A 26,261-nucleotide genomic window follows, 5' to 3' on the forward strand; every position below is an offset into this window, starting at 1 on the left:
GCGGACCCCGGATTCGTGATCAGCCACCCCAAAAACCTCCTTGTAACATGGTTTCGTCAAATAGTCCGAAATAATTTTTTTTTTGTAAACCTGTATTATTTATGATATGATTGATATTTATTTTACAAATACTAATATTTTATTATTGCTGCAAAATGGATTTTTTGGAATTAATTAAAAAAGTGTTATTAGTAAGTAATTTATTTATGAAAATTATATCAAAAATTTTAATAAATAAATTTGAACTTATAGGAAATTTTAATATTTATTATTTTTCTTGATTAAATTTTGAATTTTAGATTTTATTACAGGCACCGTCCTTTTAATTTTTGATGTACCAATAATAATGTGTAATAAGAAAATTAAATGGCTAAATACACCAGGTGGGGTTGAGCTGCTAAAAAGCTATCTAGGTCCATCTTTTTAGAGCAGATTAGTCCCAGTCTGCTACTCGATACTATTGACTGTGCTTCTCCAGTTCTTTCTATCCTCTGTCTTTTTCTGCTAGTCTCTAATTCCTGCCCTATATAAATTTTCCTTTACTTCCTGTAACCATTTATCCTAGTTCCTCCGCGTCTCCTTCTAACTCCGGGTTTCCATTGTAAAATTGAGTTTATAGTTGTTACGCTACCTGCTCTCCATATATGCCCCAACCATCTAACACTGTGCTGAAATCTGAAAATCTGGAATAATATCTACCCGGGTCGAAACATTTTTTTTAATATATGAAAATAGTTATTTATGAAACAGTTCGTGAAGTATGCTTTTTACGAATGCACGTGATGTTTAGAGCACAAGCGACAACGGAGCGAGTGCTATACATCGCTTAAGTTCGCAAAAAGTACTTCACGCACAGTTTCATACAATATTTTATCTACGATAAACAAATAAAAAAACTGTAACTCTTCATCACTGGAATTCATTCCTATTCTACAATTTTTAGAACTTATTTAAACATTCTAATTTCTTTCAAACCACAAAACTGTCAAATTTTTTTTTGTAATTTATTGCTCATTATGTCATCACCATGACAACGCGAAAGTTAAGGATATTTGATTATATGAAAGTGTGTCAAAAACAGTGCGAAAAAGTAAATCCCGTTTAAAATACATTGTTACTTCACGCACACGTTATCCATTAAATAGATCGATGCAGATCGGCCTTATATCGGATCCTCTACTATTAGTCCGTTCGCTGACGGTATAATATTGCAAAACCCATAAATTTTAAAAAACCGCTTAGATCAGGGGTGGGCAATTACTTTTAAGCGCGGGCCAAAATGAAAGTTTCAAAATGTCTCTCGGGCCGGAGGACTATACCGGAGATGTACGCTGTGCCCACGCGAATTTTTTTGGTGTAGTTTATTCCCTGCCCAAGAAATAAATACTATAAGTATTATTTTAAAGCATTTGGACAAAGAAATTTGACTGTTAATCATTAGAAAATGGTAATAATAAATTGTCCTACTTGGGAATACATGCGAAAAACTTATGCCCAGTAAAATATGTCACGTAATTGAAAAAAAATGGTCATTATATTAAATCATAAGAAGATCCAGAAAAAGAACCAGATAAAAAATGAAGATATTGAGCAAGTGGACAAAATGAAATACTTACTTAGGAGTCTGGATTACGGAAGATTTAAATTCGAAATCATAAATTCGATCAAGAATAGAGCAATTGAGGGTAGACTTTTTGAAGATGAGGACATTTCTGAGTCACCAAAGACTCAATCTGCAAATCTGATATTAGCTGATAAAATGTTGTATATCCACTCTATTCTTTTTTATGGTGCCGAAGCTTGGATTGTTAATGCTGACTTAATGAGAAAGCCGGAAGCTTTTGAGATGTGGCTTTTTGGGAGAATTTAGAAAATACCGTGGACCGATCATATACGAACAAAATGATGTTGCACGAAATGGAAAGAGACAGAGAACTTTTGACCTTCATTAAAAGGAGACAGACAGCATATTTACGGCACATGCTCAGAAATGATATGTACGAGTTGTTCGAAGGAAAAAGGGGTCCTGGTAGACGACAAATATTCTGACTGAAAACATTTGAGACTGGACCGGGTTAAACACACAGACGCTTTTAAGAAAAGCAGAAAATAGAGACGAATTTGCAATGGTGTTTTAGCCAACCATCATTAGTGGAGTCGGCGTTAGAAGAATAATAATAAATTAATGGTAATTAAATAAATCAGTTATTGAAAGATTTTATTTTCTTATTTATTTATATTTTAACGATACAAATTAATTTATATTGATACATATTTTGTAAATATACCTAATATTAAATAAAATTATAAAAAAAAGACAAACATTAAACGTTAAAATTAATAGAATACTCATTATAAGTATAACTTCTATAATAGTTAATGCGAAACGTGAAATCGCGAATGTTCATGTGATATTATTTCTTCAAAATTGGGATCCAAATCACCTGTAGCAATCCTTAATACCGAGTGTAGATTTTCGTCAGTAATTTGTGATCGATATTTATTTTTCGTGGAAACCATCAACGAAAAAGTTCTTTCACAAATATATTTCGAACCAAATAAAACTAGGTATTTTTGAACATAGTTTAAAAAATGTTTAAAATGTTCTGTATTCAAAGCACCGTAGAAAGCACTCAATTCGTTTGATTGAACATTTTCTTTTAATAAATTATTTGCCTGTAAGTCAATTAATTCTAGCTGAATTTCAACAGGAGCTTCTTGCACATCGAAATTGAAAGGTTGACTAATTAATGACAAAGGTTTTTCAATAGCTTTGAAATCTTGAAATCTTCTTTGGAATTCAGTATGCAGGTCTTGTGTTACTGAACTATATTTAAGAAAATCAGAATTTTTCAATAATTCTCGTCGTGTTTGTAATGATGGGAAGTGGTTTAATATTTTTTTATTAAAGTTCTCAGCAAATAAGTTTAGTTTTATCATAAATGCTTTGACATTTGAGTGCATATTGAAAGCGAACTGGTTTTTCCCTTGTAAATTTACATTAAGTTCATTTAAATATTTTACAATATCTACAGAAAACGACAAATCGTTTAGCCATGCCTCATTTTGCAATTCAGGAAAATCATGTAGTTTTTCTTTTATCGACAAGAAGGATACTATTTCATCAAGCAAATATTGAAATCTGTCCAAAACTTTACCGATGCTAAGCCATCCCACCTCAGTGTATTAAGGAATTTCGTAAAAGTCACTTTCAATTTCTTTCAAAAATTCAACAAACTGTCGATGATTTAAGGCACGTTCCCGGATAAAATTTACAACTTTTGTCACAACAGTAACGACGTGATTCAATTTTAAAACTTTTCTACATAACACTTCTTGATGAATAATGCAGTGTAAAAATAATATGTCTTGTTCTGGCTGCAACTGTTTTACTTTGTCGCTGATTCGTTTTAGTAAGCCCACATTTTTCCCTGTTAAACTAGGACAGCCATCCGTAGTGATGCTTACTATTTTGTTCCAAGGTAAATTTACTTTAACTAAACACTCTTCAACAGCGTTAAAGAAGTCCTCACCGGTAGTTATATCTTTCACTGGATGCACACTAAGAAGTTCCTCGCGAATTTCACATTTTTTGTTAATGCCCCGAATAAATATTAATAATTGACTTGTGTCAGTAATATCGCAGGACTCATCCAACGCCAGAGAACAATATGTAAAATCAGCAATTATTGTTTTTAGCTGGTCGAGTAAATTTCCTGAAATATTTTCGATCCGTCGTACTATTGTTCTCCTTGACAGGCTTAAATTTTCAAAAATATGTTTTTTTTTCAGGACAACATATCTCCGACACTTCTACCATGCACTGTTTAACAAATTCTGCTTCAGAAAAAGGTTTACATAACTTAGCAATTTTGTGTGCAATAACATAACTTGCTTGTGTGGTAGATTTCTCGATGTTACTTTGTTTGCTAAAAATATTTTGTTGTTTATTTAAGTTTTTTGCTAAGTTGTCTGCAGCATTTTTAAGTTCTTCTAAAGAAAACGATGCATATTTTGGATGTTTTGATGTAAAATGCCTCTTTAAATTATATTCCTTGAAAACAGCAATGGTTTAATGGCAAACTAAACAAATTGCTTTCTTACCAATGTTCGTAAAAAGGTATTTTTCTGTCCATGCTTCATTAAAATTTTTGCATTCCAAATCAACTTTTCTTTTTTTAGATTGTATCATTTTGCAAATGCTTACAAATAAATATTTTAATACAATAAAATAAAAACAATGTTTTCAAATTTTACTTACAAAATGTCCTCCACTTTTTCAATTTATTATATATTTGCAAAATAACACACACTGTATCAAAAGAAATATGAGGAGTAATAGGAAATACGACCAGTGCTAAATCAAAATAAACTTATACGCGTCTTTCGAAGTAGTTGTAAAACTTCGGCAAAAATCGGTAACAATGAATTTTATACTGAAGTAGGTATTCCAAACAACCATACTTAATTCAGATTTAATAAATAAAGAATCATATTATTGGGACCAAAGTGCTGAGGTATTTAGATCATAAACTGTCAGTGATATGGTTGAAATAGATACCCAAACACCCAGTGCTTGTCTTGAGACCTTGAGAGTTAAATACGATTATTAATACCGAATAAACAATTATGAATCTCCGGGGATTTCCCTATATTTTAAAAGAAATTTAAAGTAAATAGTTACAATTAAACAGTTTTTAAAAATATAGTTAGCTAAGGCTGTTCGTAATTATAATACTCTCTATTATTTATATATTTAATAATTTATGTGAACACTATGCAAACTATTACTGTTGATTTCAACAAAATCACATAAAAGGGATTAAAAAGATTAGGTACTTGCGGGGTTTTTCAACGGGCCGGACAAAGTAAGCGAAAGGGCCGGACCCGGCCCGCGGGCCGGCTTTTGCCCACCCCTGTGCTATAGCCTTATTCTTTAACTATATCGCTGTAATAACATTGTTTCTAGACAGGTAAATTATCATTGTATACTGGGCGTACCAATCAAACTGGTTTTTTTTTTCAATTTTCACAACACCCTGTGGAATATTCTAGCCTTTATACAATATTGAAATTAAAACCCAACTATAGCCCCAGGTTTTCTTAACGTTCTGTTTGTTATTCATTCGCTTATGTTGGATAATAAAAAAGTTAGGGACTTTAACAACTAAACATGTTCTTTATCAATACATGGTGTTTCTAAATAAGTGCGACAAACTTTAAGGGGTAATTCTGCATGAAAAAATAATGATCGTTTACTTGATAAAGCTATGTCCGCAAATGCTTGCAAATATAAAATTCTTTTGCCAAACGATCATTATTTTTTCATGCAGAAATTACCCCTTAAAGTTTGTCGCACTTATATTTAGAAACACCTGTATCGATAAAGAACATGGCTAGTTGTTAAAGTCCTTAACTTTTTATTATCCAACGTAAGCGAATGAATAAAAAAACAGAATGTTAATAAAACCTGGAGCTATAGTTAGGCTTTGATTTAAATATTTTATAAAGGCTAGAATATTCCACAGGGTGTTGTGAAAATTGAGAAAAAAAACCCAGTTTGATTGGTACACCCGGTATACAATGAAAATTTACCTGTCTATCAACAACATTATCATAGCTATTTTGTTAAAGAATAAGGCTATAACATATTAAAAAAAATTACTTAAATCGGACAACAGGTTTGGGAGATACGAGACATCAAAAATTACCCATTTTTTTGGGGTGCCCGTTTTTCGTGCCGGTGAGTGTAGATTAAATTAGAAGTTCATTGTAAAAAAGGAAGTAAACAAAAACACGAGAAAAATGAATTTATATAAGTAAATAGGTAAGTAAATATTATAGATTAAAATAAGTACAGAAAATATATAATTATAGAGATATATAATCACTTATTGTACCTTCATTTAAGGCTAACTTTAAAAGTAAAGCAGATCTGCTATTATTCATGTTTAAAAACAAAAGGCACACAAAACACTAAGTACGATTAGGACCGCGAATCTACAACAGATGAATGTCTGGAAACCGTTACACAGGGTTGCCAAAAAACGGAAGTCACACCGAGCGGTGTGGTATACGGAAGACGCTACGCGTTGTGTACATAGCCTGTATAGTAGCACGGGAGCGACACTAGCGCTGGTGATATACCGTCGAACTAAAATCTGATCTTATGAGTATGTTAGATACGATATGACTTCCAGCGAAATTTTTAATATAAGCCTTCTGATACCATCTAGTAGCCAAATTCGTAAAAATATAGGCAAAACGTTGTGACTTCCGAAATCGGAAGTCATAACGGTATATATGAAGTAACAACGTATTACGAGAATCTACTTTGGAAGTCACATGGATACATGTATCAATATATATATATATATAGACATATATATATATATATATATATATATATATATATATATATATATATATATATATATATATATGTAAATACCAAATAAATAAAAATTTAAATAAATGGTAAAAAACAGCACACATCGTTTCTATCCTGGTTAGAAACGATGTGTGCTGTTTTTTACCATTTATTTAAATTTTTATTTATTTGGTATTTACATCTTAGCGTTAGGCAGCGCTCTCTGCCGAACCCAGAATGTACGCATATATATATATATATATATATATATATATATATATATATATATATATATATATATATATATATATATATATATATATATATATAACAGGTACATAATATTTGCTGAACAGTTAGGAAACAAGGCTGAAATATTGGGGTAGCAGCAATCTCAAAGAAAACTCTTTATAATAGTTCCAAGCTTTCGAAAATGTTTATTTTCATCATCAGGGAAACTACAATCATAAATAGACAGTATTTAACAAATAGGCTAACTGAAATCAATAATAATTGCTATCTTTGTGTTACCAAAAATCCAGAACACCATAGTTTCCTCTCACTAAACCAGGTGTCGAGGATCCCCAAAAACACAAAAACAACAAAAAATTGTTTTGAGAAATGCAGAGTCAATACTTTCACTAAAAACACTGCACATCACAAAACAATCTTACTAAAGAGTTACTTATATGTTTGTACTTACATTATTTGAGGATGTTGAGCCTAGTTGTTAAACACTGACATATAAAACGAAATTTTGTCCTGGTACAAATCGTATATAAAAATTAAAATTAAAAACTATATATAAAAAATTGTTCTAAAAATCGAGTATAAATTGAAAAATGGTAAAATATTTTAAAAAATGATGTATGTCAAATGGCATTTTTGAAAATGTCTAACAAATGTTATATATATATATATAATGTTATATTATATATAGTGGTATTTCACCAAAATTTTATGCTCTCCCTAAAATACATAAACCTACACTATCAGTACGTCCTATAGTAGCTTGTATTAATGCTCCTACACAGTTTTTGGCTTCTTTTTTAACTGATATATTGACTAAAGCTTATGACACTAATAATGATTACTACGTAAAAGATTCTTTTGAAGTTACTAACAAATTCAATAACTTTAAACTTCCACCTAATTATGTTATTGCAAGCTTAGATGTCGTGTCCCTTTTTAGTAATGTTTACTTAGATGCAGCTCTAAGAGCTATTAATAAAAAATGGTCTTCTATTCGTAACTTCTGTAACATTGAGAAAGACACCTTCTTAAATTTAATTAGCTTTTTATTTAATAACACATATTTTTCTTTTAATAATCAATATTATTCACAAAAATTTGGTACTCCTATGGGAGCGACAATTTCACCTATTATTGCATGTTATGTGATGGACGATTTGTTAGACGTAGTAATACCAGTACTACCTTTTGACCTTTGTTTTATTAAGAAATATGTTGATGACATAATACTTAGCCTACCTTCCAATGCCTTGGATGAAATCTTATTCATCTTCAACAGTTATGATCCTTACATTCAATTTACCTTAGAAAGAGAAGATGAAAATGGTACTCTACCCTTCTTAGATACTAAATTTATTCGTAATACTACTACAAACACCTTAATGATTGACTGGTACCAAAAACCAATAAGCTCAGGTAGGTATATGAATTATTGGTCATACCATAAATTTTCTCAAAAAGTTAATTTAATAAAACAAATGAAATCAAGGGTTTTAAAAATATCAGACAGCTCATTTCATAATACAAATCTAAAAATATTATTTAATATATTCACTGACAATTCCTATCCAAAAACCCTTATAAAGAAATTACTTTTTAACACATCTGACATCTCATACACAAATAATAATAGTATTAACAACCAAAATTTAAATAATCTTCCTAATGTTACAGAAAACCAGGAACCCATTAACTTTAAATATTTTTCACTCCCTTACATTAAAAACATGACACCAAAGCTATGCAGAATCTTTAATCAAATTAGTGGCATAAAAATAGCTAATAGTATCACATTATCTATAAACTCAATTTTTACTAGACTGAAAGATAAAACTCCTGCATTATCTTGTTCCAATGTAGTTTATAGTATACCTTGTCATAGTTGTAATATGAACTATATAGGTATCACCTCGAGAACTTTATCATCTCGAATAATATCACATAAAAGTGATTCTAGACTACATCCTGAACGTTGTGCTTTAGCAGAACACGTTTCCAAAGAGGGTCATACAATGGATTATCAATATACTAAAGTACTAGCTTCTGAGAACTCATATAACAAAAGACTCTTTTTGGAAATGGCTTTTATCTTTCAAGAAGAAAATTCAATAAACAAAAAATCAGATGTAAGACATCTCAGTGAAATTTATTCTTATTTACTCACCTTAGATAAAAATAACCAATTTAAATTTAATAATTCAAATTCTTCTTTCATTTAATATATAATTTATAGATTTTTTCAATATAAATCACATAATAAAAAAGACATCTACTTTTAAAAAAACTTTGCATTGATTAAAACTGTTTTATTCTCATTTCGGAATTTTCCTATTTCAAAATTTAAAAAACATTTATTAAATAATTATAATTGGTTCAGTGGTAGTGACGTTTCCGTATGAATTCAAACAAAATTTAATAAAAATCGATATAACATTTGTTAGACATTTTCAAAAATGCCATTTGACATACATCATTTTTTAAAATATTTTACCATTTTTCAATTTATACTCGATTTTTAGAACAATTTTTTATATATAGTTTTTAATTTTAATTTTTATATACGATTTGTACCAGGACAAAATTTCTTTTTATATGTCAGTGTTTAACAACTAGGCTCAACATCCTCAAATAATGTAAGTACAAACATATAAGTAACTCTTTAGTAAGATTGTTTTGTGATGTGCAGTGTTTTTAGTGAAAGTATTGACTCTGCATTTCTCAAAACAATTTTTTGTTGTTTTTGTGTTTTTGGGGATCCTCGACACCTGGTTTAGTGAGAGGAAACTATGGTGTTCTGGATTTTTGGTAACACAAAGATAGCAATTATTATTGATTTCAGTTAGCCTATTTGTTAAATACTGTCTATTTATGATTGTAGTTTCCCTGATGATGAAAATAAACATTTTCGAAAGCTTGGAACTATTATAAAGAGTTTTCTTTGAGATTGCTGCTACCCCAATATTTCAGCCTTGTTTTATATATATATATATATATATATATATATATATATATATATATATATATATATATATATATATATATATATATATATATATATATATATCGATAAAAGGTACGTTGTCGCCTCGCGGTGAAAACTATGACGACCTCGCCTCACCCTTTTGTAGTTATTTTTTTCCAAAAATATATGCATATATACAATGAGGGGAACTTTCTAATTAAGAATCTCTAAAGAGGGGAAACGATTTTAAATGTTTTTTTTATATATAAATTTACGGCTAAATCCAATACGTTGTCGCCTCATAACTATATATGACTAAGGATGATAACCGGTCCGTTGTTGCCTCAGACGGCGTTGCCAAATTTATTGATTGAAACATGAATAAAGACTTGAGTGGGCCGAATTTTGGTGTAAAGTGAGAGGTATTTATTATTGATGGACGTAAAGAAATGGTGGGAATTTGTTTACATCATCTATTGTTGCCATCTCATACATAAAAATAAAAGCTTTAGATATGAACATGGTTTGTTTGGATTATGTTGTGTAAATTTTTTTTTATTATTAGATATTTAAAGGTTACTATTTTGCAATAAATTAATCTAGGCCAAATTATTTTGTGTTAATTATTTGTATTATACAGTAATATTATAAAGGCTCTTAACGATATAGTTTATTATTGGCAGTAAACATGGCCTGGATCCAGCCTTTCAAAAATAGCTTATTAATAGCAAGCTGAACATTTGTTAATATCTTAACGGTGTCTAGTCGAACAAACTTTGATGTATGAGAACAGTGGAACAGGGGAAGTTTTAATTGTGGAACGTGATTTTAATTGTGGAACGTGTCATCCTGACAACTTTATGATTGTGAAACCTAGCAGGTTGTTTTAAGTTTATTCAATAGCAAACTTTATATAATAAATATGAAAAATGTTTGTCCGACAAATATGTTGGCATTTCGTTTAGTCAAGTCCGACGCGTAGAATATATCAAATGATAGGAATTTGATTGATGGTAAATAGCAGTCTAATTTTTGCATGAGAGTTTAATGAAAGGGTAACAAATCAATTGGAAGTTCTGTCAGACAAAATATATGTCCGACATACGACGTTTTCGTAGTCTGACGTTCGAAACCTGTAACCTGTTCCACAATTAAAACTCCCCCTGTTCCAGTATTCCCGAACATCAAAGTTTGTCCGACTAGACACCTATTAACTTTGTTAAGCTATTAACAAATTATCAGCTTGCTATTACTAAACTTTTTTGGTACGCGGGATGCAGGCCTTTACCTATCTCACAGAAAAAAATGTCAACGGTTTATTTAAAAAATTTAATGAAAAACCAGTAAACTATTAAGAATAGTTGTAAAACTGTTCCAACAAAATGTATTCTTACAGCAAAGTGTACGAAAATAATCCATAAGGAGGTAAAGACGGAGTGGTTTTAAGGCAAAAATGGTTTTCTGAAATTTCTGTCAAAACATTGCATCGCTTAAAAAAATTTCAACACAGAAGCTGATCTGAAGAAGTGTTAAAAAATCTACAATTTGTGTAGTGGTGTTTTGACCTTAATCTTACAAACTTTTGAGAAAAATTTAAAACTTAATGATTAGCGGATGTTTGCGAAATAGGGAACTAATATCTAAGTAGTAAAACCCTGAGGCTTTGGAGTTTGGATGTTTATAAGAATAAAAAAGGTATTATAAAAATAGCAAGTAAAAAAATATTTTTATATTTCAATTTAACAACATACAAAAAAAATTCATTACATTATTTTATTTCGCGTGTATAAGGTGAATTTTTGATTTTATAACTGGAATTGACCTTTTTATGCCGGATTTAGTTATGAACTCTTTAATTACCTTGGAAGATGGATATATGCCATCTTGAATATAATTCGAAAAGTGTTGTCTTAAAAGGTTTACTTCTTGGCTACTCCAAGTTTGTTTTTTAATCTTTCTTCTTTTTGGAGGCACATATGAATCACTTTCAGAATCTTCTATCTCTTGGTTTTGTGATGCTTGGGGTAGTATTTTATTTGGATAGTACTCATCGTCACTATTCGTTTCAAATTCTATACTTCTTTGAGCCAGAACGTTATGTTTTGCTACAAACGCTTCACTTTCTTCAACTTCTTGCATACCTGAAGTACTTGGAACATTAATATTCGTAATTTTAAAATTTTTGTTTTCATTTTCTTCCGGCATTTCTAAATCGTGGTGAAAATCTATTTCTTCAAGCGATTTTCCTTTATACTCTAAAGGGAGGGAATCCCTTTGCATTACTACCTAGTAAAAATTTTGACATTTTTGCGGTTTGATAAATGTCAGCAGGTAATTCATACCATTCGTCATGCGTTTTTTCATCATGCCCCATAAACTTGGCAAATTGTTTGGTTTCATTTTTGGACATATTTAAAATCTGTGCTACTGTTGCAATATGCTTGAGTAATTTGTTGATTGATATAGCTTCAGGGTTTGTTAAGTTCATTTTGCTTGCCAATTTACGGATCGCAACATCCCCTTTGCCCCATTTTAGCTTACTGCCTGGAATTGCAAACACATAGTCATTATCGTCGGAAATGTATTTATGTCTATGTTTTATTAAAGTTACTATGAAACCTTGCAACATTTTTGGAAGTAAGATAACAACAGCTCGAGAGCCTTTACCAGAACACACTATACTTTTGTATTCTCTCGTAAGTGCCTTTTCTCCTTCAGTTAAAACATTTTCAAAATCACTGAAGTCACATTTTCTTTCGTTACTGTATTGCTGAATTTTTAAATACTGGACATCACATATTCGTCTTCTGTTAAAAAGGATGACTAATGCTAGTGCACAATTAACTAAATTCTTAAATGTTTCAACATTATCAATATTGCTCTCAAACTCTTGTTGACACTTCACACCATTTTAATACTTTCTTCTCGGAATATTTTAACATCACTTACAAGTGGTACGAGCTTTGGCTTTTCCCATTTTTTTTTCTTGAATATCTTTGTTAGCAAGAGAAGCAATTTCCAAACTCCAACGATTTTCCAGCAACGTTCTCAAATTATGTATATCCCTTTGCCAGTTCTTGCATTCGTCTTTTGTTGTGCACGTAAAACCAGGTGCTTCTTTTAGTATTAAATGGAGTAATTCATTGCAACATAGTTTTTGGTACGTACCCAAGTGCAACGCCATACTAGGAGAACTGAATGATTTTTTAATACTATTATATCCACATAAAACTCTTGCAGCACTTAGGATAGCGTCGAAATTTTTGGGTCTTAAAATATATTTTAAAACAATCTTATTATTATTTACATACAATCGTTCTATACTCAATAAGAAATCTAGAGAGAGTTCGCATCCTACTGCTACATGCATAGTGTTTTGTATTTATTTATACAAAGTATTATTTCTGCTTCTGATGGTTAATGCTGGTAAAAAACTGATATGCTGAATTAAAAACTGAATTTTATTTGTACACTGCTACAATATGATATAACCTTACGACATGATGATTATTATTGACATTGTCATGCGCGCTGTCACCAGCTGACATGGAACGAGCAATTATTTGCCATACACTTGTGTATTCTGCAACATACCGCCAGCCTTGAAATACCCTGGCTATTTCAAAGAGAAACAAAAAAAAACAATAAACTACATTACAATAAAGGGTCATAATTGCCCAGTATACATCAAAACATAGAAATGAACTTAAATGTCTGTTGGTAATATGCACACGCGTGAGAGAGCTCTTGTCACTTCACCATTGTTTGTTTTTATTGTCACAACACGTATTCTATTGTCTCTGCCTCGATGTACCATTGAAATACGTCCTAACCTCCACTGTAGAGGTGGTAAATTGTCTTCTCTAAGACACACTAGCTGGTCTATCTTCACTTCTTGGTTGCTAACAGTCCTCCATTTGGATCTTGACTGAAGTTGAGTTAAATATTCTGTTGACCATCTTGCCCAAAAATGTTGGAGCATTTGAGTCATATGTTGAAACGTGTTGAGATTTGAAATTCTTCGTAGGTCTGGCTCAGGAAAGGTTGTTAATGGTGAAAAGATTAAAAAATGACCTGGGGTCAAAGGTTGAAAATCTGATGGGTTAGAGGATAAAGGAGTTAAAGGTCTGGAATTAAGACATGCTTCAATTTGTGTTGTCAAAGTTCCAAAATTATCTACTGAGAATATATGATTTCCCACAATTCTTTTAAGATGAAATTTAAATGATTTGACTGCTGCCTCCCAAATTCCCCCATAATGTGGTGATCTAGCAGGAATGAACTGCCACTTTATTGATTCTACTGTCAAAAAACTGTTAATTTCTGGTCTGGAATTCTGTACTAAATCGTACATTGATTTGAGTTGATTATTAGCCCCCACAAAAGTTGTGGCATTGTCCGATGAGATAGTCAATGGTTTACCTCTACGACTGATAAATCGTTTTAAGCAATTTAAAAAACTTTCAGTTGTTAAGTCTATTACAAGTTCTAAATGTGTAGCCTTTGTGCTAAAACAAACAAATATGCAAACATATATATGGATGATTTTTGAATTGCGTAATTTATTAGCTTTAACTGAGAATGGTCCACAATAATCTAAACCTCTATGTAAAAATGCTCTAGCAGGAGTAATTCGCTTCTCTGGTAAGTCACCCATAAGTTGATTGACTGAACTTGGCCTATTTTTAAAACATACAATGCACTTTCTTAAAATTCGTTTTACTGTAGTTAAACCTGATAATATCCAAAATCTAGTTCTCAATGTTGATAACAATAGTTGTGGACCAGCATGCAAGTTTTTATAATGTTCATCCCGAATGATACAAGTAGTAATGTGATGGTCTGAAGGTAAAAGTATTGGATGTCTTTGAGAAAAAGGTAAAAAATCTGCATTTTTGATCCTACCACCAACTCTGAGAATACCATCTTTAAGAAATGGATTAAGTGAAATAAGATTGCTATTCTTTTTGACTGTATTACCTTTCAAAATCCGTGAAATTTCTGATTGGAAACATTCATTCTGTACAAGTTTTACAATAGTATTTAAACTGACTTCCAGTTCTGGTATAGAAATTTGGCCACAATATTTGTCTGATTTATTAAGACAGTTATGTTTAAATCTTAAAAGCAATGCTATTATTCTTTGTAACCTTGATATTGAAGAATATTTATGGATTATACTAAATGGTTCCTTTTCTTTAACATGAGCTGATAACTGGTATTTAGGTCTTTTTTCTGGTAAATCCTTTACTGATTTAAATTTCGGTATGGCCAGTTGTCTTCACTTTCTGATAACCATGAAGGTCCATGCCACCACAAGGAAGAAGTTGACAATGTTTTTGAGTCTATTCCTCTTGAAATAAGGTCTGCTGGATTTTCCTTTGAAGGAACATGTCTCCATTCATTTGCCTTGCTGTTTTCATGAATGTGAGCAATTCTGTTTGATACAAAAGGTTTCCAAACATGAGATTCGCTGTTTATCCATTGAATAACTATAGCTGAATCTGTCCAAAATGTAAATTTGGCAAAATTAATATCTGAACAATCTCTTACCTTTTTTACTAAATCTGTTAATACCATTGCTGCGCATAACTCTAATTTTGGAATTGTAAGTACCTTTAATGGTGCTACTCTACTTTTTGCAATACGTAACTGACTCTGTTTCTGATCGTGATACTGACTAACAATATATAAACAAGCTCCGTAAGCTGCTTCAGATGCATCGCAAAATCCATGCAATTCTGTATATGTTCCTTGAAACAATGTAACATGTCGTGGAATACTGATTTGATTTAATTCTGTTAACTGATTTATAAAGTCTACAAAACAAGTATGAAGTTCAGCAGGAACTGATTCATCCCACTTTAAATTAAGTTTCCACAACTTCTGTAATATTATCTTTGCTTGAATGACATAAGGTCCTACTAAACCTAAAGGATCAAAAATTTGAGATATTGTTGACAAAATTGATCTCTTTGTAATTTTTTCAGTGTCTTTACATTTAATTTTGAATAACAAGTTATCTTGACCTGACTGCCAAGTTATTCCCAAAGTTTTATTTTCCTCTTTGCTTGAGATAAAATATTCTATACCTACTTGTTCTTGCTCTCCTGGTGAGAATATATCTTTGTCGTTGGACATCCATTTTCTTAATATAAATTTTGATTTGCTAAGAATTTGCTGTAACTTATTTTTCAACTGTTTTGCCTGTTCTGCAGTTTCACATCCATATAACAAATCATCAACATAGAATCCATTTCTGATTACTACTGCTACATCTGGATCTGTTTCCTCAATTTCATTGGCTAGTTGGGTTAGGCTTCTTATCGCTAAGAATGGTGCACTTGCTGTTCCATATGTTACTGTTTTAAGTTTGAAATGTTGGATCTCTTCTGAGGGATTTGTACGCCATACGATTCTCTGATAGTTCTGGTAGTTTTCACTTACTAAGATTTGCCTGTACATTTTCTCAATGTCTGCTGCTAAAACTATATTAAAAAATCTGAATCTTATTAAGATAGAAAGAAGATCACTCTGTATAGTTGGTCCAACCTTTAAGCAATCATTTAATGATAAGCCTGTAGTTGTTTTTGCTGACCCATCAAAAACAACCCTTAATTTAGTAGTAGTATTATCTGATTTTAGAACTCCATGATGTGGTAGATAGTATGAGGGATACTTTAAATCCTCTACTGTTATAAGTGACATATGTCCCAAATCCTGATATTCCTTGATAAAGTCTGTGTATAACCTTTTATATTCTGGATTTTTGATTAATTTTCTTTCTAAACTAGAAAATCTGTCGAGTGCTGTTTGCAATGAATCTCCTAAGTTCTGTATGTTGTCTTTTGCTAACAGTGGAACAACAATTTGTCCTTCTTGATTTTTCTGAAAACATGTCTGATAGTCTTTTTCACATGATTCTTCTTCTTTAGTTAGACATTTTGAATTATCAATATTTTCTATTTCCCAAAATTGTTTGATCTGATCATTAATGCTGTTGACAGTAAAATTACACCTGATGGTTGGTTTATTTGAATGAAATGGGACATTCCCAGTAATAACCCAACCTAGCATGGTTTTTTGCAAAATTGGTAAAAATCTGTTAAGTCGAATTTGTCCAATGCATAATAAATCATAGAATATAGAGGCACCTAATAAAATATCTATTTTCCCTGGTTTATAAAATGTTTCGTCTGCTAAAGTTACATTTTCTGGTATAGTAAATTCATTTCTGTTAAGATTGACTGTAGGTAATGTTTCTGTAATTTTATCTATAACTAAGAAAGAACTTTCAATCTGATATGCATTTACTCGAGACTTAATATTTGTAGTCACTGAATGGTTTATATGAGTTATTTTGTCATTTATACCTGATACTGGTATATTTATACATGACTTATCAAGTTTCAATTTTTTGCAAAGATCTGCTGTGATAAAATTTGATTGTGATCCTGAATCAAGTAATGCCCTTGCTTCAAATGTATTACCTGACTGGTCAAAAATATGTATAACTGCTGTTGCTAATAAAACTTCTGATTGATGATTGGCGCTTGAATTTAGAACTACTGATGTTGATGGCTGCGCTGAATTAATCTGTACTGTATTTACCTGGTTGTGCTCATTCATTGAGTTCCCAAATGATTCTGATTCTTGGTTCATATTGATGTGGCTTTGTTGCTGATCTGTTTGAAATCTAGAATTTGAGTAATGTAACAACGAGTTGTGCCTTCTCGTGCAAAATTTACAACCTCTGGTTGATACACACTTCTCTATTGAATGATTTCCTCTTAAACAGTTTGTGCATAATTTCATTTTTTGTACTTCAACATTTCTTTGTTTTACGGATAATTGTAGAAACTTATTACAATAAAAAATTGAGTGTGATTCTTTACAATAAAAACATTTAAAATTCTGATTAGTTTGATTTACGAATGATTGTACTTTATTTTTGTTATGTGGTTGATTATTATTTTTATGGTTTGTACCATGTGTTTGTTTATCATTATTTGCATAAAGAGTTTCTAAAAGACGAGAACGCTGACCTAAAAAACTTAAAAATTCTTCAATTGTTGGAAGTGCCTTTTTGCTTATATTCTCCGATTCCCACTGACGTCTTGTGTTATTGTCTAACTTAGAAGTTATTAAATATATTAACATTGTTGACCACTCCTTTACAGGTTGTTTAAATGATTCTAATACCCTTATATTTTTATTTACCTCATCAATCAGTTTTCTCAGCTGAGAAGGTGATTCTTTTTGTATCACGGATAACTCAAATAACGCCCGAACATGAGAATGTACTATGAGTTTATCATTTTGAAATCTATCTGTTAAGATCGACCAAGCAATCGTATAATTTTCATTCGTAACCTCCAAAGAGGAAATTACTGCTGCCGCACTGTCTGTCAAACAAGATTTGAGATAATAAAATTTTTTAATGTTACTTAAATTAGGATCATTGCCAATTAAACTAGTTAACCCGTCATAAGACTCAAGCCATGAGCTCCCACTTTCTGAACCCCCATTTTCTGAGGCCCCACTGAACCTTGGAAGATCAATACAAGGTAACCTTATGTCTTGTGAAGCTTGTAACTGTGAACTACAACTTGTATTTATTGTGTCTGCTTGTTGATTAAATGTCTGTTTTTTTATTAAAATATCCGCTTTTGATATACAATCAAAAAACTTCTTTTCATATTCTTCTAGTTCAGCTTCATATTCCTTACTTTTATTTTTTGTCTCATCTAAATCTAATACCATAAGCTGAACCATTACTGAGTTAAAGTCTGACAATAAATCTTTTGCTACTGCTAGTCTGCATTCTAACTGATCTTTGTTTGCTTTACCTGACTCTACATCTTTTATAAAATTAAAAAATCTCGTTAACTGACCTTTTAAGGAAGTTTTAGTGGTTTTTAAGGTATTTTCATCTGTCATTCTGATGATTTATAAAAATTTACTGTTACAATAAAAAACAACACAAATTAGATGCAAGTCATGCATAGGAATTTTTTATAAAAAAGGACATTACATAGGATACCTGATTTCTAATGATTTTCTGATAATTTCCTTTGATTTTCTGTAATCCTGGCGTGGCCCGGTCATTAACCTCTGCTTCGAAATGGCCGCCAAAATGCTGTCTGGTTTTCTGGTAATTATTTGTTTCTTGTCCTGTCTACGGTCGCCAAAATGTTTTGTATTTATTTATACAAAGTATTATTTCTGCTTCTGATGGTTAATGCTGGTAAAAAACTGATATGCTCAATATGCTAAATTAAAAACTGAATTTTATTTGTACACTGCTACAATATGATATAACCTTACGACATGATGATTATTATTGACATTGTCATGCGCGCTGTCACCAGCTGACATGGAACGAGCAATTATTTGCTATACACTTGTGTATTCTGCAACACATAGTTTATACCCTCTCTCTTATGTTTTTTTAAGTAAGAATTTCCAAAATTAACAATTAGCAGATCTTTTTTTGCTTCAAATGCTATATCATCTCCTTTCATTTTGTCGAAGACTTGTTCCTTAACATTTAATTTGGAGACAGCGTTCGTTGGATCCATTACACAGGCTGTAAGGCTTTGCGATTCAGATACGTAATTACTACTGCACCACGTTTTTTTTTGCAAATTCTGTTATATAGTAAAAGTGGACATGATGAAAGTGGACAAGTGAAAAGTGGATATGATAAAAGTTGGACGTTTGAGTCTCGGTTAAGCTTCTTATTGGACGTATATCTCCTTGTATATACAAATCAAAATTAGTTTCGTTTCCCAGTAACTTAAAAGCTGCTCTTCATGCTTTAGAGTTTTTTGGATACTGCAATAAGTTTATTACTTCCTTTTCTTCTCCGTGAAACGTATGCATATGTCTTACAAAGTTTCTTGACATAACGTCCTTTTGGAAGAACTTACACAATGTTATCTTTTTTCTTTGGTTTTTAGATTCTAATATTTTGTTAGTGCTCTTTTCTGGATGAGACGTGTTATTTTTTCATCACTGATGGAGTATCTGTCACTTTCAGAAGAGATTTGTTTTAAGTGAACTGGTAACTCAAAATTTTTATCGTTTTCGTCATCGTTATTGCTATCTTCTTAACTGGTAATGGCGGCAAATTTCTGAACATTGCTACTGTCGTAAGCAAGGATCAATTTCGAAGCTGGATACTTTGCCATCATCGGATATGCTTAAATTGACTATGTCTTTTGTACTAACGTTATTCACATATATTTTTTCGATATTTTTCCAACTTACGTCATTTTCGAAAAGTAATGCAGATAAATTGAAGCGCTGCGGTGGAGAGAAAACATGACATTTTTAACCAATATAAGAAGGTAACGGATGCAACTAAATTAAACAGATATACAACAATTGGATGCTTAACTAATGATAACGGTAAAAAATATACACTCACCGGCACGAAAAACGGGCAACCCAAAAAATGGGTCTTTTTTGATGGCTTGTATCTCCTATACCTGTTGTCCGATTTAAGTAATTTTTTTAATATGTTATAGCCTTATTCTTGAACAATATCGCTATAATAACATTGTTTTTAGACAGGTAAATTATCATTATATACCGGGTGTAAAAATCAAACTGGGTTTTTTCTCAATTTTCACTACACCCTGTGGAATATTCTAGCCTTTACACAATATTGAAATTAAAACCCAACTATAGCCCCAGGTTTTCTTAACATTCTGTTTTTTTATTCGATCGGTTATGTTGGATAATAAAAAAGTTAGGGACTTTACCAACTAGCCATGTTATTTATCAATACAGGGTGTTTCTAAATAAGTGCGACAAACTTTAAGGGGTAATTCAGCATGAAAAAATAATGATAGTTTGCTTGATAAAGTTATGTCCGCAAATGCTTCGTTTCTGAGATACGGGATGTTGAATTTTGTCTTACAAACTGGCGATTTATTTATTGCTCTAAAACCGGTTAAGATATGCAAATGAAATTTGGTAGGTTTTATGAAGTAGTTATTGCGCATTTTCTGACATACAATTAAGAATTTTATATTCACTGTTGGCGTGCATACGGGTAATATTACCCGGTCATAGTACCAGCATGCACGCCAATGGTGAATATAAAATTTTTAGTTGTATGTCAAAAAATGCGCAATAACTACCTCGTAAAACCTACCAAATCTCATTGGCATATCTCAACCTGTTTTAGAGCAATAAATAAATCGTCAGTTTGTAAGACAAAATTCAACATGCCATATCTCGGAAACGAAGCATTTGCGGACATAGCTTTATGAAGCAAACGGTCATTATTTTTTCATGCAGAATTACCCCTTAAAGTTTGTCGCACTTATTTAGAAACACCCTGTATTGGTAAAGAACATGGCCAGTTGTTAAAGTCCCTAACTTTTTTATTATCCAACATAAGCGAATGAATAAAAATCAAAATGTTAAGAAAACCTGGGGCTATAGTTGGGTTTTAATTTCAATATTTTATAAAGGCTAGAATATTCCACAGGGTGTTGTGAAAATTTCGAAAAAACCCAGTTTGATTGATACACCCGGTATACAATGATAATTTACCTGTCGAGAAACAATATTATTATAGCAATATTGTCAAAAAACCAGGCTATAACATATTAAAAAATTACTTAAATCGGACAACCGGTTTAGGAGATACAAGCCATCAAAAATGACCCATTTTTTGGGGTGCCCGTTTTTCGTGCCGGTGAGTGTAGATAAACAAATGAAGTAAACATCTAAAAACAATACACTGATAGAAAAAAATATATAAAATAATTTTGATGATGACACTAATAGAATTTGGCGGGTAAGCTCCAGGTCCCGATGAGATTCATGTACTGCTGAAGCTGCTTGACAATAAAGAAATTAAACAGCTTACCCATATTTTCAATAGTAATAAATATATACATTATTGGAAATATCCCTTAAGCTAGGCGCAGATCTAAGTTGATAACTTTTCCTAAATAGCCAAACGCAAAAAATGTGAGAACTATTGAACCACTAGTCTTCTTAAGGCATTTCTGAAAATCATACATCGGAAGCTATACAAACTATTAAAAATACAACTGAGCCGATCGCAGGTTGGTTTCAGGAAATCACCATGTTTAAGAGATGCCCTATTTGCTGTATTATTTAACACTGATGCTGATGTCAATACATACACACATGTATGCTTTGTAGATTACAAAAAAACATTCGACTGAGTTAGACGTGTGTAAGACGTGAGTAATAGAAAATTTAAAAAAAGTAGATGTACCAAATCCAGAGCTTACAATCATTATACATAAATATGTATTGGAATCAGTCAGTGAAAATAAATGTAGATGGAGAATTGGCAGATACTGTGAACGTTAAACGAGTAGTACATACGAACAGGGTAAATTTTTCACCATTATTATTTAATGTATATGTACTCTGAAAATGTATCTATACCGAGAAAATCTTCAGGGAGGCACAACATGAGACTGATGAAGATATTTTAATAAACGAAGATGACTATATATACCATGCTCTACGCATATGATACCATCATATTTACTGACAGTCTGGAAGGCTTACAAGATATAATCAATAAAACTACATAAGAGAGTCAGTTGTGGACTGAATCCTAATTTAACAACCAAATATATGAGGATCAGGAAAGATAACACATCAATAGGAGGACTAGAAAAAATCGTAAACACATATAAACAAGCAAATTATAAGGATACTAATCTGGTAAGCAATATCAGTGACAAATAAAATAAATGATAAAATAAGGCTACTTCGATGCTATGTATTTCCTTGTAGATCTTCCAAGATCTTATTTTGCAAGCTACAAATTACATTATTAACTTTTTAAATACCATTGTTACGGTGCCGACAGAATATTTCGTGATTAACATATTCTTATATTTAACGACCTAATACCTCAATGCAAACTTTCGAAAGCGACGTTGCCAAAATCTGAGGCGACAGCGTACTGCTTTTTGAACAAAGAAGAGAATTTATACGCTGAGGCGACAACATACAGCCAGTCACTGCTGCAATACCGATACTAGCGCCAGTGATATACTGCCGAACTAACGAACAAAAAAATAGTGAAAAGGGGTACGTTGTCACCTCAAAACGATTTTTTGCATATCGACTCATAAGGTGGTTGGGAAGCTGTCCTGAAAATTTCAGCTCAAAACGTTGTCGCCTCACCAAAGTGAGGCGACAGCGTCATATATGAGGCGACAACGTCTACCGATTCACCGTTTCTGAGGTGACGAGGTACCCCTTATCAATATATATATATATATATATATATATATATACATCCCGCTATCATTATGTCATCTTTTCATGTTGCAGTCATTTGGCATCACCAAGAAATACTATCATTTTCGAATTTTAATTCGTGTATGTTTGTTGAGCGCATTTTTTAACGCCCTGTATCGTTCTCAGTTTTCTAAAATTTTAATTTTAAAAATTTAAATTATATACAAAAATTTTTACACTTCATAACCATTTTGACTTCCACCACATAAAAATGTGTATTTCCCATCATTTTGCCGCTTTTCGACGTTGCCACGAGTTAAAAATACCGATCTTTTGAGGACAGGTAGAAAAGGTCTATTGTAAACTTAGAGGATGGAATATTTTGGTAAAATATTCCATCCTCTCAGATTATAAACTACATAAAAGCTAGGTTCTTTACCTGTTCAGCTGGATTACCAAGCAAGGGTCTAAATATTTTACGAGTTGAATTGTGTTTATTTGATTTCATCTGTTAAATTAAAATTTCTCATACCGACTTAAAATATTTGTTTGAAAAATTCATTTTATATTTTCGTTTAATTTACTTAGGGTTTTGGTCAGAATTTTGAAGAAACGCTTGGTTTGACATAAAATTTGGGACACGTACCTATAGCTAATATGTTAAAGAAAAAAAGTGATATTGTGCCGATATGTGCTTTTGATCTGGAGGTGAGTTTCGTCGGTTATAGGGTATGAAAACAAATACGTTCAAATAAGTCCGGAATTGGATAAACTGACTAATTCTAAGCAACTTCTAATTTAGAGCGTTTTTCACTAAGTCAATACTTTTAGAGATATTTGCGAGTGAATATGTTCATTTTTCAACAAAAAAAAAAACGTTTTTATACGGTTTTTCGCAAATAACTCAAAAAGTAGGTACTTTATTGAAAAAAAATTAGCAAATAGTAAATATAGCTTATAAAAAAGTGAAAAAATGGTATATGTGTCAGGTCTCTAGACCCAGTAGAAGCAGAGTTATTGCTAAGCTTTGTTTTAAAACCAAGAGGAGTAGGTAAACTAAATGGCAGATTCACACCCAAGAAAGTCACTAGAAATATCATCAGATAAATCTTCTTTTTTGGTTGATCATATCGGCCTTTGACGGTAATCTTGACTAAAAATCTAAAAATAAAAGGAAGAACGCAGAAAATACAAAAATTGCTGATAAAATAAATAAACTAACCTATGAAATGCCAATAGTGTCAAAATTTGATATGAGTAAAATTGCCTGAGGTTGTACCAATTACAAACAAGGTGTACGGCGCGGGAAATTTGAATGACTCCTCTTGTTTAAAAACAGACTATAGTGAAAAATAAGCTCTTATATCTCAAATTCCAAATCGAATATTTTAACGTGAAATAAAAAAAATGAAACACTTTTCTGGGAAAACTTATTACAACTTTCTTAAAGTGTTTAAGAAAACGTTTATTTTTATTTTTTTTTTAAGTTTCCAGCAGCAAGAGTAAGCAGGTTACGCTCAAAATACAGTTGTTCCTTTTTTTTTGGTTAAAAATATTCTAAAAACTCCCTCTAATTAACAGCCCAAATGGAATTAATCGTTACCACTTCACAAGTAACTTTATGTATTGTTTGTGTTTGTAAGTTTCATCAGTTCAAAGTGCTTATTTGTGGAAAAATTTGGTTTTAAAGTAAATTTTTTTAAATCTTTAATTTTGAAAAAAAGACTTTTGTCAAAATAACTTAAAAATTATTAGTGATACCAAATATCTTAAAGAGTAAAAAATGTAGGTGTTGCTTTTTTAAATATTTGGAATTTTTTGATTTTCTGGAAGACAAAAATTGGTTAAGATATGGCTGTTCAAAATTTGCATATACATACTCGTGACTAGTGATTCGTTCGAGGCCTTTCAACAAAACCCCTTTCAAAAATAAGCATTTTGAACCAATGCAACTTACAGATCATATACAGGGTTTCCCCGAAAATAGTGCGTTCCTTAAAGGTATAGATAGAAAGCACAATGTAGAGCAAAAAAGTCTTATAACATTTTATTCTAAATTCAGCCGTTTGACCAAAAAACGAAAATACATTTTGATATGCAAATTGATACTCAATTAGTAAATAAACAAGGGGTCCCATTAGATTAAATTTCACAGTCACAGGTTCTTCTACGCCATGTTGCCAGGTCATATAAATTTATGAAAATAAAAATTTACTCTTATGGAGAACAACGTAATTTTTGTTGAAACGGTTAACTTTAGGAAAAAATGTTACAACACCTTTTTGTTCTAAATTGTGTATTATATCCACACCTTAAAGGAACGCACTATTTTCGGAGACACCCTGTATAAACAATACATTTATCTAAAGTAACGTGTGAAGCGGTAACAATTAATTTTCATGACTTTCTTTTGCCAAAAAAAAGGGAACGATTTTATTTTCAGCGTAACTTGCTTACTTTTCACGCTAGAAACTGTTTTAAAAACACCAAAAAAAAATTTTTTTAAACACTTTAAAAGAGTTATGATGAGTGTTTCCCGAAAAGTGCTTTATTTTTTTGGTTATTTTACGTTGAAATATTCGATTTGGTATTTGACGAATAAGAACCTATTTTTCATTAGCTGCAACCCTGCTTCTACTGGGTATACAGACCTTATACTGACACCTCTTTTTCATAAGCTATATTATTGCTAGGAATATTTTCTTCGATAAAATATGTACATACTTACTTTTTGAGTTATTTGCGAAAATCCGTCCAAAACGTGTTTTTCTATGAAAAATAAACATATTCACCCGCACATACCTCGAAAAGTATTGACCTAAAACTTTTATAGAACAAAATTTGCTTAGAATTAGAATTAGTCAGTTTATCCACTTCCGGACTTAATTTGCACGTATGTTTTTTCACCTCCAAGAAGGGGTGAAAGTCACATCCAGGACAAGAGAACATATCGGCATAATCTCACTTTTTTCTTTGGCATTTTAGCTACGTGTGTGCCAAATTTTATGTCAATCCAAGCGGTTCTTTAAATCTGGAGGTTTTGCGATATTTTATCGTGAGTGAATGGAATAATAATTATTACAACGGCAATTATTGCCGTTGTCACTTTTAGATAAGAAGTCATTATCACAATGATATAGTCAGGTTAACTGAATTGTATAATTATTGTTTTTATCATTAAATGTGAAAACCTAGAATTATCCATGTCTGTCCGTCAATAAACACAACTCGTCTATTAGTAGGACAGAAAGAATGACAAATAAGGTGTCAAATGAAAGCCTATAACCAAAATATGATATTACATGTGAGAAGTTTGACCTCGGACTGCCTGTTCCAGAGCTGCAACCGAAAGTACTGTTTTAAATTCGTCGAAATAGTACAAACTATTGGTCAACACGACTAAGAAAGACCAGAACAAATACATAC

This window comes from Diabrotica virgifera, chromosome 4 (assembly GCF_917563875.1).
Source record: "Diabrotica virgifera virgifera chromosome 4, PGI_DIABVI_V3a".
Taxonomy (NCBI): Eukaryota; Metazoa; Arthropoda; class Insecta; order Coleoptera; family Chrysomelidae; genus Diabrotica; species Diabrotica virgifera.